The 13,344-nt window shown below is 45.4% G+C and overlaps 1 long non-coding RNA gene across 3 annotated transcripts; it reads left to right on the top strand.

The window, feature by feature from the left end:
• The first annotated feature begins 6,766 nt into the window (after positions 1 to 6,766).
• Positions 6,767 to 11,893, top strand: LOC128315904 (uncharacterized). 3 transcript variants are annotated; one of them, XR_008299057.1, is made up of 3 exons: positions 6,767 to 7,253; positions 8,779 to 8,903; positions 11,178 to 11,893. It is a non-coding gene; the product is annotated as an uncharacterized LOC128315904 (long non-coding RNA). The 3 variants fall into 3 exon arrangements; XR_008299058.1 differs by lacking the exon at positions 11,178 to 11,893 and adding an exon at positions 9,013 to 10,839; XR_008299056.1 differs by lacking the exon at positions 11,178 to 11,893 and having other exon boundaries at positions 8,779 to 10,839.
• Positions 11,894 to 13,344: the final 1,451 nt, after the last annotated feature.

The following is a 13,344-nucleotide window of genomic DNA, read 5'->3' as shown; positions in this document are numbered from 1 at the left end:
CACATTTAAAAGACATACATTTGCAGGGTGCCTTGGTGGCTCAGTCGGTTGAGCGTCCAACTTCGGCTCGGGTTGTGATCTTGCAGTTCATGAGTCTGAGCCCCATATCAGGCTTGGTGCTGTCACCACGGAGCCCGCTTCAGATCCTCTGTCCCCCTCACTCTCTGCACCTCCCCCACTTGCGTGCACTCTCTCTCTCTTTCTCAAAAAGAAATTAACATGTAAAAAAAAAACACCATGTACATTTCCCAGACAAAATGTTGGAATTTGTGTTTCAAAACTGGACACCTACAGGCCTGCAAACTAGGTCTGGTCAGATCAAACTTGTTTAAGCAATTCTGTGCAAGTGAAATTTGTTCTCAATTGTTTAAACTGCTAGATTAAACTGGATTAAAATCAGAATTGCCTTTTCACTTCAGAGTCTGCACTGACCATGGCCCCACGATGTCCCCTAGGTAGCCGGCTGGTAAAGTAAGAGAACATCTCTCCTTCTGTGCCCTACCACCCACCTCTTCTCTATTTCTCTGGCTTCCTTTGGGAAGAATTGTTTGTGCATCAGGAGCTCCAACGGGTTCCGTGCGTACTTGGAAGGAATGTGTGTCCTGCTGTCGGGTGTTCTATAAATAGCAGTTGGTGTGTTGTTCAGTTCTACATTTTTGCTGATTTTCTCACTATCAATTACTGAGAGAGGAGTTTCGAAGTCTTCATTTCTAACTGTGGATTTGTCATTTCTCCGTTTCTATCGGTTATTGGCTTTGTATTCTGAAATCCTGTTGTTGGGTACATACACATTTAGGATTGCTGCCTCCTTGGTGAATTGGCTCTTTTGTCATTATGCAACGTCTCCTCTTTATTCCTGGTAATTTTTCATGTTCCAATGCCTATTTTAATATAAAAATAGCCCTTATAGGTTTCTTTTGATTAGTGCTTGCATGGTTTATCTTTTTTCCTTATTTTTGTTTTGAACACACCTGTATCAACATATCTAATGTGGGTTTCTTTTAGGCAATATATAGTTGTGTCTTGTTTTTATTATTATTATTTTAATTCATTCTTTAAATCCTGGTCTTTTAACTGAGAGGCCTGATGGACATACTCTAAAATGGCCCCAGTGATCCCTGTATCTTGAATTTATGTCCTTGCTTAATCCCCTCTGGTTAAGTGTGGAAAGGTCCTGTGAGTTGCTCCTAACCAATACGATGTGGCAAAGGCAATGGGATGTCACTTTTTTGGTTACATCACCTGAGGTTATAACTTCCATCTTTTTTTTTTTTTAATTTTTTTTTTCAACGTTTATTTATTTTTTGGGGGACAGAGAGAGACAGAGCATGAACGGGGGAGGGGCAGAGAGAGAGGGAGACACAGAATCGGAAACAGGCTCCAGGCTCTGAGCCATCAGCCCAGAGCCTGACGCGGGGCTTGAACTCACGGACCGCGAGATCGTGACCTGGCTGAAGTCGGACGCTTAACCGACTGCGCCACCCAGGCGCCCCTATAACTTCCATCTTGATAGACTCGTTCCCTTGCTGCCTTTGATGAAGGAAGTTGCCATTTTGGGGAGACTCACATGGCAAAGGACTGATGGCAGCTGCCAGTTAACGTCCACCTGAAAACTGAGGCCCTCAGTCCAGCAGCCCAAAAGAAACTGAATCATCCTAATGACCATGTAAGTGAGCTTGGAAGTAGATCCCTTCCCAGTCAAACCTTCATATGAGAGCACATTCCTGGCCAACATCTTGGTTGAAGCTTCACGAGAGCCACTAAGGCAGAGGACCCAGCTAAGCCATGCGTGCCTTGACCCCTGACCCACAGAAACTGGGAGATAATAAATATTTATTGCAGCTAAGTTTGTGGCAATTTGTTTCACAGCAACAAATAACTGGTGTATGTGTTTGTACCATTTATATTTAATATAAGATAGGTTGGTAATTAGATCACCATTTTATTTGTTTGTCTCTTCTGTTTTTCATTTTCCCTTTCCTACCTTTTCTTGTATTACTTGAATATTTTTGTACTCTGTTTTAATTTTCTGTTGAGAATTTTACTATAGCTCTTTGAAAGGAAACCTTTTTAGTAGTTGCTCTAGGACTACATACTTAACTTTTCACACCCTATCTGGAATTCTATTCTACAATTTCAAGTGAGCTATAGAAACTTTATCACCGTGTAAGTGCCTTTGGCATCCCCTTTCGTATTGTACACATCATAGTATTACATCTGCATACATTGACAACTCCATCAGACAGAGCTACAAGTTTTGCTTTAAACTGTCATATGTATTTTAAAAACTTCAATCCTATTATATTTCCCAGATATCTTCCATTTTGGTTGTTCTGCCTTCATTACTGTTCTTACAAATTTTCTTCTGCTGTAATTTCCTTTTATGAAGAATTTCATTAGCACTTATTAGAGAATAGTTCTGGTGGCAATGAATTCTCTTCCTTTTCCTTTATATGAGAATGTCTTCATCTATCTTTGTTCCTTACGGACATTTTCACTGGATACAGAATTCTGGGCTGACAGTTCTTTTCATTTACCACTCAAAAATTTTATTCTACTTCCTTCCTGTTTCCATGGTTTCTGATGAGAAACAAGCAGTCATGTGAACATTTGTTCCCCTGTATGAAATACATCATTTGCCTTTGATTGCTTTCAGGAATTTTTCTTTGTTTTTGTCTTTCATCAGTTTGATTATGACATCTGGGTTTCTTTGAATTTATCCTGTCTGGAGTTCAGTGAGTTTCTTCAAGCTGTATAGTTATGTCTCTTGCGAAATGTGGAAGTTTTTCCGCCATAATTTCTTCAGATATTTGTTCCCATTCAACACTCTTTTTTCTTTCCTTCTGGGAGTCTAATAGCACAAATATTAAATGTCTTGATATTGTTCCAGGGATCCCTCAGGCGCTGTTAGTTATTGGGTTTTTTCTCCCAATTTTTTCCTCTGTTATTTGGATTGGATACTTTTTATTGATTTATCTTAAGTTTATTTCCATTCACAGACTTTATTTCAGTTACTGTACTATTCAGTTCTGAAATTTCCATTTGGTTTATCTTTTTATCTTCTCTTTTGCAGAGACCTTCTATTTTTCCATTTGTTTCAAGAGTGCTTGCTCTTACTTCTTGGAGCATGGCTATAATCACTGCCTTAAAAAATCTTCTCACAGTTGACATCTGTTGCTTGTTTCTTTCCTTGTCAGTTGTGACTTTCATGGGTCTTTATATGCTGAGTGATTTGGGTTTATATCCTGGACCTTTCAAACATTATGCTGTGAGACTCTGAGTCTGGTGTAAGTCATAAAAGGAACATTGATTTTTTTTTTTTTTTAATCAGGCTATGGACCAGGTTATATTCTGGCTGTGAGCTCTGACCTGCCTCCATGGGCTATGGTTTCAATGTCAGTTCTATTTTCAAAGTGCATTGCCATTCCGATGAGTCCAGTGTGTGTGCAACCCAGTGGTCAGTCTTGGGCCTGGATCAGGGTCTATCCTATAGTTCAGTCCTCAAAATCTGTATGGTATGCTGTTCAGTGTCAGATCCACACATGTGCAGCTTGGAGGGAAGCCCAGGAGTTCATACATCAATTCGCGAGATTTCCTTCTTAATCCCTCCATTCTCCACATTCTCCCCCATGCTGTCTGGCTCCGTGGAGCCTCCACTCCAAGCCCTCCAGCCAGCAAGCTTGGGCTTTGGTTTCCTTGCTCTGCCACATGCTTCCTGTAACTTTCTGTATCGAAAGCCAAGTGATGGGAAGAAAGATTGGAAGCACAAAAAGAATACTGCACATTATGATCACCGTTCCTCTGGTCAAATAGAACTATTCCACCCATTAGGTGCCTGCCCATTACCACTGCTGCCACAATATTGTCTGCGGGCACGGCTGGGAAAAAAAGAAATCAGACCCAGAGGATTTCCACCCCCCCCCCCCCAACTCTTAGGAGTCTCCTTTCTTGTTTCTTGAAGCAGGAAGAGAGGACTTCTCTTGGAGCTCTTTCTCTCGGCCTCTGGTGCACACCTCTGAGTTTCTGACTGCCTTTGAGTCCAGGTAGGGCAACACTGGAGGGAAAGAAAACTGGCAAGCTCACTGCTGGTTTAGCTCAACTTTGCATTCTGGTCTCTTTCCCTGACCTGCCTGCTACAGTCTATGTGGCAGAGCCCTCAGATACCTACACCATCTGTTCTGTCCAGGATTTATAGTTGTATTCAGTGTGTCTTCCCTTATTCCATGCTTTTCTGGAATTAGCATCTCCTTTTGCTTCTGAGATCACTGATCTTTTGCTGTGTGGAAAATGCTATCTTTATACGTGGCATTTATTGCAAAAAAAGAGTTGCGTTTTAAAATTTTCGGTAATAGCTCTTTGTTATGGCCTAAAAGAGTTAGGCTGTCCACATTCTATTTTCTGAATCCACAATTAGAGGCATTTTTCCCGAAGACAAATTCTCAAAGGAACACATTCACATGAAGATTGAACCACAGCCTCATTAGGCCTGCATAATACTTTCAGTGCTTTTCCTTGTTTGCATCCTCCCTTTTCACATTAATGGGGGGAAAATGCTCTGAGAAGACCATAAAAACTCTGAGATTTTGAGCTTGAGTGGCCGGGAGAAGGTGCCCTTCACCCAGACATGGAGTGTAGAGTGGGAAACAGGTTCGGGGGGGGGGGGGGGTGGGAGGGACGGGGATATGTTCTGTGTTCTGTTCATCACCCATTGACAGGAAGAGCCTGCCAAAATATCTAGGCAACGGGAGCCTGGAGTTGAGGGGCAGAGGTCAGATTTAGGTGGTAGCAAGAATCACTCCCCAAGAAGTTATCATGGAAGATGCGAGGAAGAAAATGATGATGGGAGGGGAGACGATGCAGCGTGGCAAGAGAGGAGAGGCAGGGGCCATGTACAGAGATGTGCTTAAGCCTCCCACGGCCCAGGAGTTGCCCCCATGGTGGTGGCCTCATTTCTGTATCATTGCCCTGCAAAGCTCTCCCACCGCTGTGCCTTCCTACCCTTCCTGGGTTTCACTCCACCCCCCAGATCCTGGCGAATTCCCCCTCAGCATCCCCCCTTTCAGGGCAGAGACTGGCCCTCTATCTGGAGCTTATTCAAAGGCAGAGGTGGTATTTTGGTCACCATGGCAGATCCACTGAGGGAGATTTTCAGGATCTCCCTGATTCTGGCTGCTAGTGGAGACGGTCTGGGGTGAACTTGCACCTTTCTGTGGCTTGCCTGACCCGTACAAGAATTTCCCTGGGCCTCCTAATCGGCACAATTCCCCCTGTATGGTGAAGTAACAAGACGTTTCAAACACTTTACCCTTGCCAAATTGTGTTTGGACACACTGCCATATTTTATTGGAACAACCACTGTATGAATCCCAGTATGCCAGGCTTTGCCACAGTAATAAACCCAAATCTCAGTGGCTTAACACACCAAAAGATGCTACACGTGCTTACACAACAAGGGGTGGTGGGTGCTGTGCTCTTCAGAGACCTCTGAGACCCAGGCTAACCAAGGCCACATCTTCGCCATTGTTTTCACAGTCACAGCGCCAGTGGGAAGGGGACGTGATTTGTACACTGAGACTTAGAGCATCTGCCAGCTTTTCTCTTCTCTTTTCTTTCTCTTCTCTTCTCTTCTCTTCTCTTCTCTTCTCTTCTCTTCTCTTCTCTTCTCTTCTCTTCCCTTCCCTCTTCTCTTTCTTCTCTCTCTCCCTTCCTCCCTCCCGTCCTCTTTCTTTCTTTCTTTCTTTCTTTCTTTCTTTCTTTCTTTCGTAGAGAAGTCACATTCCATTGGCCACAGCAAGCCACATGGCCACATTTAACTTGAGGACAAGGAGACAGGGAAGTGAAATCCTCTCTCGCCCCTAAGGGCGAAATGGAGAATCTCGGTAATGACTACCCAAACCACACCCTCAAGAGTTGTCATCTGGACTTACAAATTGAAAAACTCGGACTCCATTAAGTCACCTTTCCAAAGTCACACAGGTAATAAGTCAGCAGAACAAGGATCCAGGTGCATACTTGTTTAACTGTAAAACCCACGCACCTTCCACAAGTCGGATGTCTCCTCTTCAGGAAACCATTACCCAGAAGATGGTTCTTATTAGCTTCAAGGGAATTTCAGATGCTGACAAGTAAAAAGTTTGACCCCCGATTAAAGTTAATCTTGTGAAAATGTGTTTCTTTTCTCTCTCTTCTTCAAACAACCTGTTTTTAAAAAAAAAAAGGAAAAAGAAAAAGGAAGAAGGGGGAAAAAAGAAGAAAAGAAAAAAATAAAGAAAAAAAGAGGAATAAAAAAAAATGAGCCCTTTGGGTGGACCTCTGACCCGTACCACAATACCTAATTGGATGTCAAGGCGATTTGTTTTTTTTCTCACTGTGTGGTATTTTCCACTCACAGAACTGGGTCAGAAGAAGTCTGTATCTTAATCTACACACTGATTCTTGCTTCTGCTTGTTCTCTGCTTGATCGTGTCCCCTTCACTCCTCCTGTGGAATGTTCCCATGACAATGGAAGAATGGCCATACAGCTAGCCAGACAGAAGGGACAGACTAAGTACTCAGCCCAACTTCTGTCAGACTTACAATTCTAAGTGGGAAGGTAGAGGGCATGAGAGTACTCACAACCCATTTGCCCACTTGGGAGAAGTCAGCAGTGAGTGCGTAGTCCCACTCTGCAGATGAGGAAACTGAGGCGCAGAGAGGTTAAGTGATTAAACCAGATTAAAACAACAAGCTGTGATTCAGAAGAAATGCTTCTCAGGTCTCAGAACACTTCCTGAACAAACCCGGAATCCACACAAGAGTCCTAGGAAGAGGCATAGGTAGTCGTAGAAACTTGGGCCTGTTCTGCTGGGCTGAGCCTCTGCACCAGCCCATGAAGGACACTTAGCCGTGTTCTTGTTTTGACTCCAAAGAAGGAAAAAAACACCACTTGATTCAACGTGCTTTGCGTAGGGCCTGAAATCCTCAGCCTCGGTGTGTATGAGATTTGGAACTCAAGATGATGTTCATGGTTTTGATGGCTGTTTCCGAAAGCACGAGACCCCCCAGTGTCCTCCATCCATGGACTTATGAGGGGTGGAAATGAAAGAAACCGTTTCAAATGCAGCTTGAAATTAAAAAAAAAAAAAAAATCACATACTTTTCTGTGTATGTCATCTTTTCCCAGATGGATCCGAAATGAGCCACATCATTTCCCTGGTGCAGAGTTTCTGAGAGAATCAGAGATCTGAGAGCTGGGAGGGGCTTCAAGTCTCGGGGTGAGTCAGTTAGTCTCCTTTTCTTCCAACAGGTATAAATATGTTCTTCCCATTTTATAGACGAGGCCACCGCCATTCTGAGGTTGGTGATTCCTATCATGACATGGCCAGTGGGTGATGCTGGTGTAGAGGTTGGGGGGGTTGGCTGATTGCTTTTACTCCATGGAACTGCTCCTTGTAGGCAGAAGATTCCTTTATCACACAGAGAGCAACGAGACAGGAAACGTTAAAGAAAAGAAAAAAAAAAGGAAAAAGGAACGTAGGAGCCACGAACATCTTGGCAGCAAAGTGTGGCAAGATGTCGCAACTGGCACCTAGCTGGGTCTCTGTATACTGAAGAGAGGCAAGATGAAAATAGGCAAGGTAAAGCAATGAACTTGGAGGCTGACCTTGTGGCCCGTGGTGCCCTGGGTTTATATACAAACCGTACCTGGCCAGCGTTCAGTGGCTATGCAGTATCTCCGAGACTTTATAAAAATGAATTAATTCAACAAGAAAGCCAGTTTGCTAAAGAGGGAAAATTGCCAGTGAGGTCAAGGTGATGGCAATTTCAGGCACCGTGTAAGGTGATTAGCCTCAAACAGAGAAGCCGTTTCCTACACTGAGACCCCTAACCCCCAGACCATCTTGGAGGCCTGCAGCACTGGTCACAAGGTCAGCATGGGCAATGGGCAAAGGACAAGACCGTATTAGGAGAGTCTCCCAGGAACAGGGGAAGGGAAGAACAGGGCATTCCTTTAGAATGATGGATTTGTTTTATTTTGCATTTATTTTTTCATTACAAAAGAATTGTGGAATGATGTTTTTGCATTACCTTTTTTTTTTTTTTTTTTAAATAACAAAGGGGATTTTTTTTCCCTCTCTCTTTGGATAAACACAGATCTGATGGTGTCAGCCGCTGCTTAAACCCCCTCAGAGGCTCATTTGAAAATAACCCAACTTACAAAAATGGTCATAAGCATCACCGACCTTTAACAGATTTGGACAGGACAGCTCTCCCAATCATTTACAAAATGATTTACTTCTATATTGGTATAGAAGTCACCTCCCTTCTTCTGATCTGGAATCCCTAGACCCTCCAATCCAGTATCTAGGACAGGAGGGGGCTCCAGGACCCCACTCCTTGTATGTGTTCTGATGGGACACCCCTGTTTTTGTGGTTGTCAAAGGATTGTTAACTATGCCTGCAGGGCTCGGCTCAGTCAGACCTCAGCCCATCCCCTCCACCTCCCTCTCTCTGTCTTAGGTTCTGCGTCCTGGCCACATCCCCCTTCCTTCTGCTCCATGTGTGTGTCGCTTCTCTCGGGGGCTTTGCAAAGTGTGTTTCCTTCTGTCTAGAAGAGCCTCTCCCACCCTGTCCTCTTTTTCCTTTGGCTAACTTTTCTCATCCTCCCTGTAATCCTTCACTGTGAGCTTCAATCAATATAGGTTGGCTGGATGAAGAAGAAGATGATCAACCAATCGTGTTTGAGAGGAAGCACTTGCAAGTGGACTTTTCCCAGAGATGACGATTGTCTTCATCGAGGTAACCGGCGCCGGAAGGAGAAAGGGAGCCTGTGAACCTGGAGGCCAAGATGCCCACTTTTCTTCTTGCTCGGCATTGCCACTCCCGGAGAGAAGCGGCTTCGATCTGGGTGATGCCTTTGAGCTGTGAGTATTATCACTTGCAAAGAGGGAAAAGAGAAATAATCTGAATACTTGGGATTCCAAAAGTTGTCTTGTACCAGGTAACACGAAGCTTCCTATCTCCTCTGACCAGACGTAGGATAAGAAGAAGAAAGAGCGAAGGGAGAAGAGGGAACAAGAATTGGGCAATCTGAAACGGAGCCGGTCACCTCTGATGTTTGATAGGAGACCTTGATATGCCATTAGAAGCCATTTTGCCTCTGTCCTCCAAGCTTGTGGCCTCAGCCTCAGCCCTTCTCTTGCATAATTATAGATTGTACATAGGTCAAGTAGGGGGCCAGCCCCAGGCAGGGGCATGGGAACTTGGGACTCAGTTTTCAGGCTGACATCCCAGATCCCCTGGAGGAGGAAGAGAATGAAGTGAGTTAATGAGGCAGGCAGGGGAGGAAAGGCTCCTTAACACTCACCCAAGGCACTCAGAAACAGCTTAAAACATCGGACAAAGTTTCCAGCTCACAACAGGTTGTGTTGTGTTGTGTTGTGTTTTCATTTTATTGTGCTTCCCTTACGTCCTTATTGTTCGTTGGGCACAAGCTTGCCTTGACTTTACAGTCTACAAAGGTTTACAACCAAGAAAATAAAAGGAACAATTTTATAAGCATTGTAATGGATCCTGGTACCTCGCTGGAGCCTGAAATTAGGGGTTTGAAACTGTGTCTGTTTCCCTTCACCTCCAAATGTTAACAAAGTAGGGATAATACAGGGGTTTCCTTCCCTGCTGGGACACAACCCCCTGAAATGCCATTAGGGTGAAAACACTAGTGTTTGTCAAGAGCGTAAAGCAGTATTTTTTCAAAGCATAATTTTTGGAATTCTAGCCCCAAGAAATGTTCTGCTGGTAAAAGGATTCGTGGTCGGTGCTTATTAGCAAAGTACGGAAGCCGTGTTACTCATAAGTCTCCCCGACAAAGGTCTGGTTGTCCTGAGTTGCCTTCCTGCAATCTGTTCACACTCTGCTCTTACTCAAGTTCCACATGCTCTGAAATCCCAGGACGTTGCTCTCAGCAATTTGCCATTCTTCCTCAAGCATTTGGGGGTCTTTACCGTGGACCAGGCTCCAGCCTGGGGCCCCTTGGGAGGAATGGCCCACGCGAGATGTGGTTCTAGCAGGGGACAGATTTAGTGAGGTGGGGCAGTGGAGGTCTTCCGTAGGGTGGCCGGATCATTTACCTTCATCACCGGGACTCACAGAGTGAAGGGGCACTGTTAATTATTAATTGATAATTATGCCAGGACAACAGGTATAAATGAGGACTGTCCTACAATAGGACGTACGGGCAGTAGTTACAGGGGAAAGGTTTCAGTTCAAAATGAAAAGGGGCTTTCTAACAGGGAGACTCCACTAACAGTCTGAGCTATTTTATGAAGTAGTGGGCACTTTGTCACTGCAGATACGCAAGAGCGTAACTAACAACTCAGGCTCCAAGATGTTGTATATGGGAGACACTGACGCACCAGGAAGACACTCCGGATAGGATGACCCCAGCTAACCTGGGGCCCCTGCTCTCCTTTGCCTTCTTTATTGGTGAGATTCAGTAGCTTATCTCATACACGAGGACCAAATCCTGCCAATCCGATTTACACATACATCCACACTTGGATACAAGTGAAATTACAGCAGGACTGAAAGCTGAAAAACTTGCTGTTTTAATGTAATTAATATTCACTGGTGCCTATGCATAATGTAAACACCTTTTTGTTTAAAATGAGATTGGAGGGGCGCCTGGGTGGCTCCGTCCGTTGAGCGTCCGACTTCGGCTCGGGTCATGATCTCACTGTTCGTGGGTTTAAGCCCTGCGTCGGGCTCTGTGCTGACAGCTCGGAGCCTGGAGCCTGTTTCAGATTCTGTGTCTCCCTTTCTGTCTCTGCCCCTCCCCTGCTCGTTCTCTGTCTCTGTCTCTCTCTCAAAAATAAATAAACATTAAAATAAAATAAAATAAAATAAAATGAAATGAAATGAAATAAAATAAAATAAAATAAAATAAAATAAAATAAAATAAAATAAAACGAGACTGGATTTCACAGTATGGCATTGACATTCTTTCTTTTTTTTTTTTTTTAAGTTTATTTATTTATTTTGAGAGAGCACAAACGGGGGAGGAACAGAGAGAGATGGGGAGAGAGAGGATCCCAAGCAGGCTCTGACCTGAGCCAAAATCAAGAGTGGGACGCTTAACTGACTGAACCACCCAAGCACCCCTGGCCTTGACTTTAAATAATGGGAACATTCTGTGACAGGCCAGCAAAACACGGCCACCACAATTTGACCAAGTTTGAAGGGGATCGGAATCAGTTCTGAAGAACCAGCCTAGGTCAGCTGGGTCAAGCCTTCAGGCCTGTTCATACCTGCCTGAGAAACTCCCCTCAGCCTTGAAGACTCAGCTCAGGCAGAACAGACGGACTACACTTGTGCTCCCCTCCCAGGAGTCTTCAGCTACTTCTGCATATCCCCCAGGTACACCACCTACTAGAATAATTTCCCAGCTGTGTGATGCCTCTCTCACCTCACTCTGAGCTTCTTTGGGACTGGAACTTTCTTCATTTCACTTCCTGCAGTCCGTACATGTCTTTTAAATGGATCCACCCAATGTGAACAAGTTTTATTCGTTTTGCTTTCTTTTCAAAAGTTGTGGCAAAAGGGCTCTTGGGTGGCGCAGTCGGTTAAGCGTCTGACTCTTGGTTTCAGCTCAGGTCATGATCTCTTGGCTTCGTGGGTTTGAGCCCCACATTGGGCTCTGTGCTGGCAGCTCAGAGCCTGCTTAGGATTCTCTCTCTCTCTCTCTCTCTCTCTCTCTCTCTCTCTCCTCTGCCCCTCCCCAACTTATACTGTCTCTCTCAAAATAAATAAACTTTAAAAAATGTGGCAAAATATGCATTACATAAAAATAACCATTGTAACCATTTTTAGGCATACAATTCAATGGCATTAAGTACATTTCAAGATGGTCTAAATTGTCTATCATTTTAAATGATTTAAACTGGTCAGAATTTACTAGAGCTGTTAGAGCTGCTTACCCTGGACCCATGGGACCTGTGACACCCAGAACTAATTGAATCCCACTCCCACCAGATGCCTCCCATCAAAATCTGTATGATCAAGCGTGGAACTGTTTCCTCCCATTTGAACCCGTGCGGATCAGTCAGGACTGGCTCTGCCCAGGCTCCTGGCACTCAGAGTTGGTTTCCTTTCTTTGGCCTGATCTCTTGGGTTGCCACTTTCTTCTGGTGAATTTTTTTTTCCCCTGGGGCTCCCTGCCCTGTTGCTCTCCTTTCTCCTCCCACACACCGCACCCATCCCAGGGTGCTTGGGGCAGGGAGCTCGCTTCTGCCGTCACCTCCACTGTCCCACTGTGCACCTGCACTTTCAAAACAGCTCTTGCAAACAGGCTTTGGAGGCGGGATAAACAAACAGGCCGACTGGTAGGTATTGAGGGAGACTACCTATAGCTGGGCAGCCTCTTCAGATGTTTGAGGTCATCCCACCCTCACCGGGGAAGGGGAGAGGAGGCGACATTTTCTCAGTCGCTACCTCATTAGCCATAAACATCTCAGTTTGATGTAAAGAACGTCGCACGGCGTTAGGAACCAAGAAACCGGGTCCTGCCGTTCAGTATCTGTCCTCAGGCCCTTCTTGGGACAATATTGCCCAATTACTAAAAAGAAGGGCTTGGATACACAGACCAAAGCTTGATGACGATGACGATGATGATGGTTTTGCCGCCAGCTTTTTCCTTCCCACTAGTACCTTGAATGAGACAAGTAACAAGGCTGAATCACCCTGGCTGTCGGGACTGTGTTTCATCTCTCCCCTCAATGAGCACTGGGACTTTGGTTAGAGCCTGAAGGCTCTTGTCCTGTTCCTTTGCCTTCAGGAGCCCAGCGAGTGTTACCTGGCGAGTGAGCAGTGAGTGAGTGTGACTGTGTACCCTTTGGAGGAGGGCACTCCTCCTTCCCTATCCTTAGAGTCATGTCTTCTGCTCTGGTTTACAGAGAAATTTTCCGTGCTGGCTCCCTGCTTCAGCCTCAGCCCCCTGCTGCTGCAGCTGGAATGGTTGTTCCAAACACAAGGATGCCCCTGTCCCTCCTGAACCCCAGTCCTTCAATGGTCCCACAAACCCCAGGAGAAGATGAAAGAGGGATTCCACCATTTGGCGCTGCTTTACCTCCTGGTTTCAGCCCTTTTCCTCTCCCTCAGCGGGTCCTGGCCGGCCCGGACCACGCTCCATTCCACTCTCGCCACCCTCACGGGACGACGTCTGTTCTCCCCGTGCCCAGGGACCCAGGGCTCAGTCCCGCTCCTGTTTGTAAGGGCCCCCTCCGGGGTCACGGCGGGAGGTTGGTGGGGGGGGGGGGGGGGGGAGCGTTCCTTCCCGAGGCGGCCGCCAGGGGGCGGCAGTAGCGGCTC

Source organism: Acinonyx jubatus, chromosome B3 (assembly GCF_027475565.1).
Source record: "Acinonyx jubatus isolate Ajub_Pintada_27869175 chromosome B3, VMU_Ajub_asm_v1.0, whole genome shotgun sequence".
Classification (NCBI taxonomy): domain Eukaryota; kingdom Metazoa; phylum Chordata; class Mammalia; order Carnivora; family Felidae; genus Acinonyx; species Acinonyx jubatus.
This window is presented reverse-complemented; position numbering and strand designations above follow the sequence as displayed.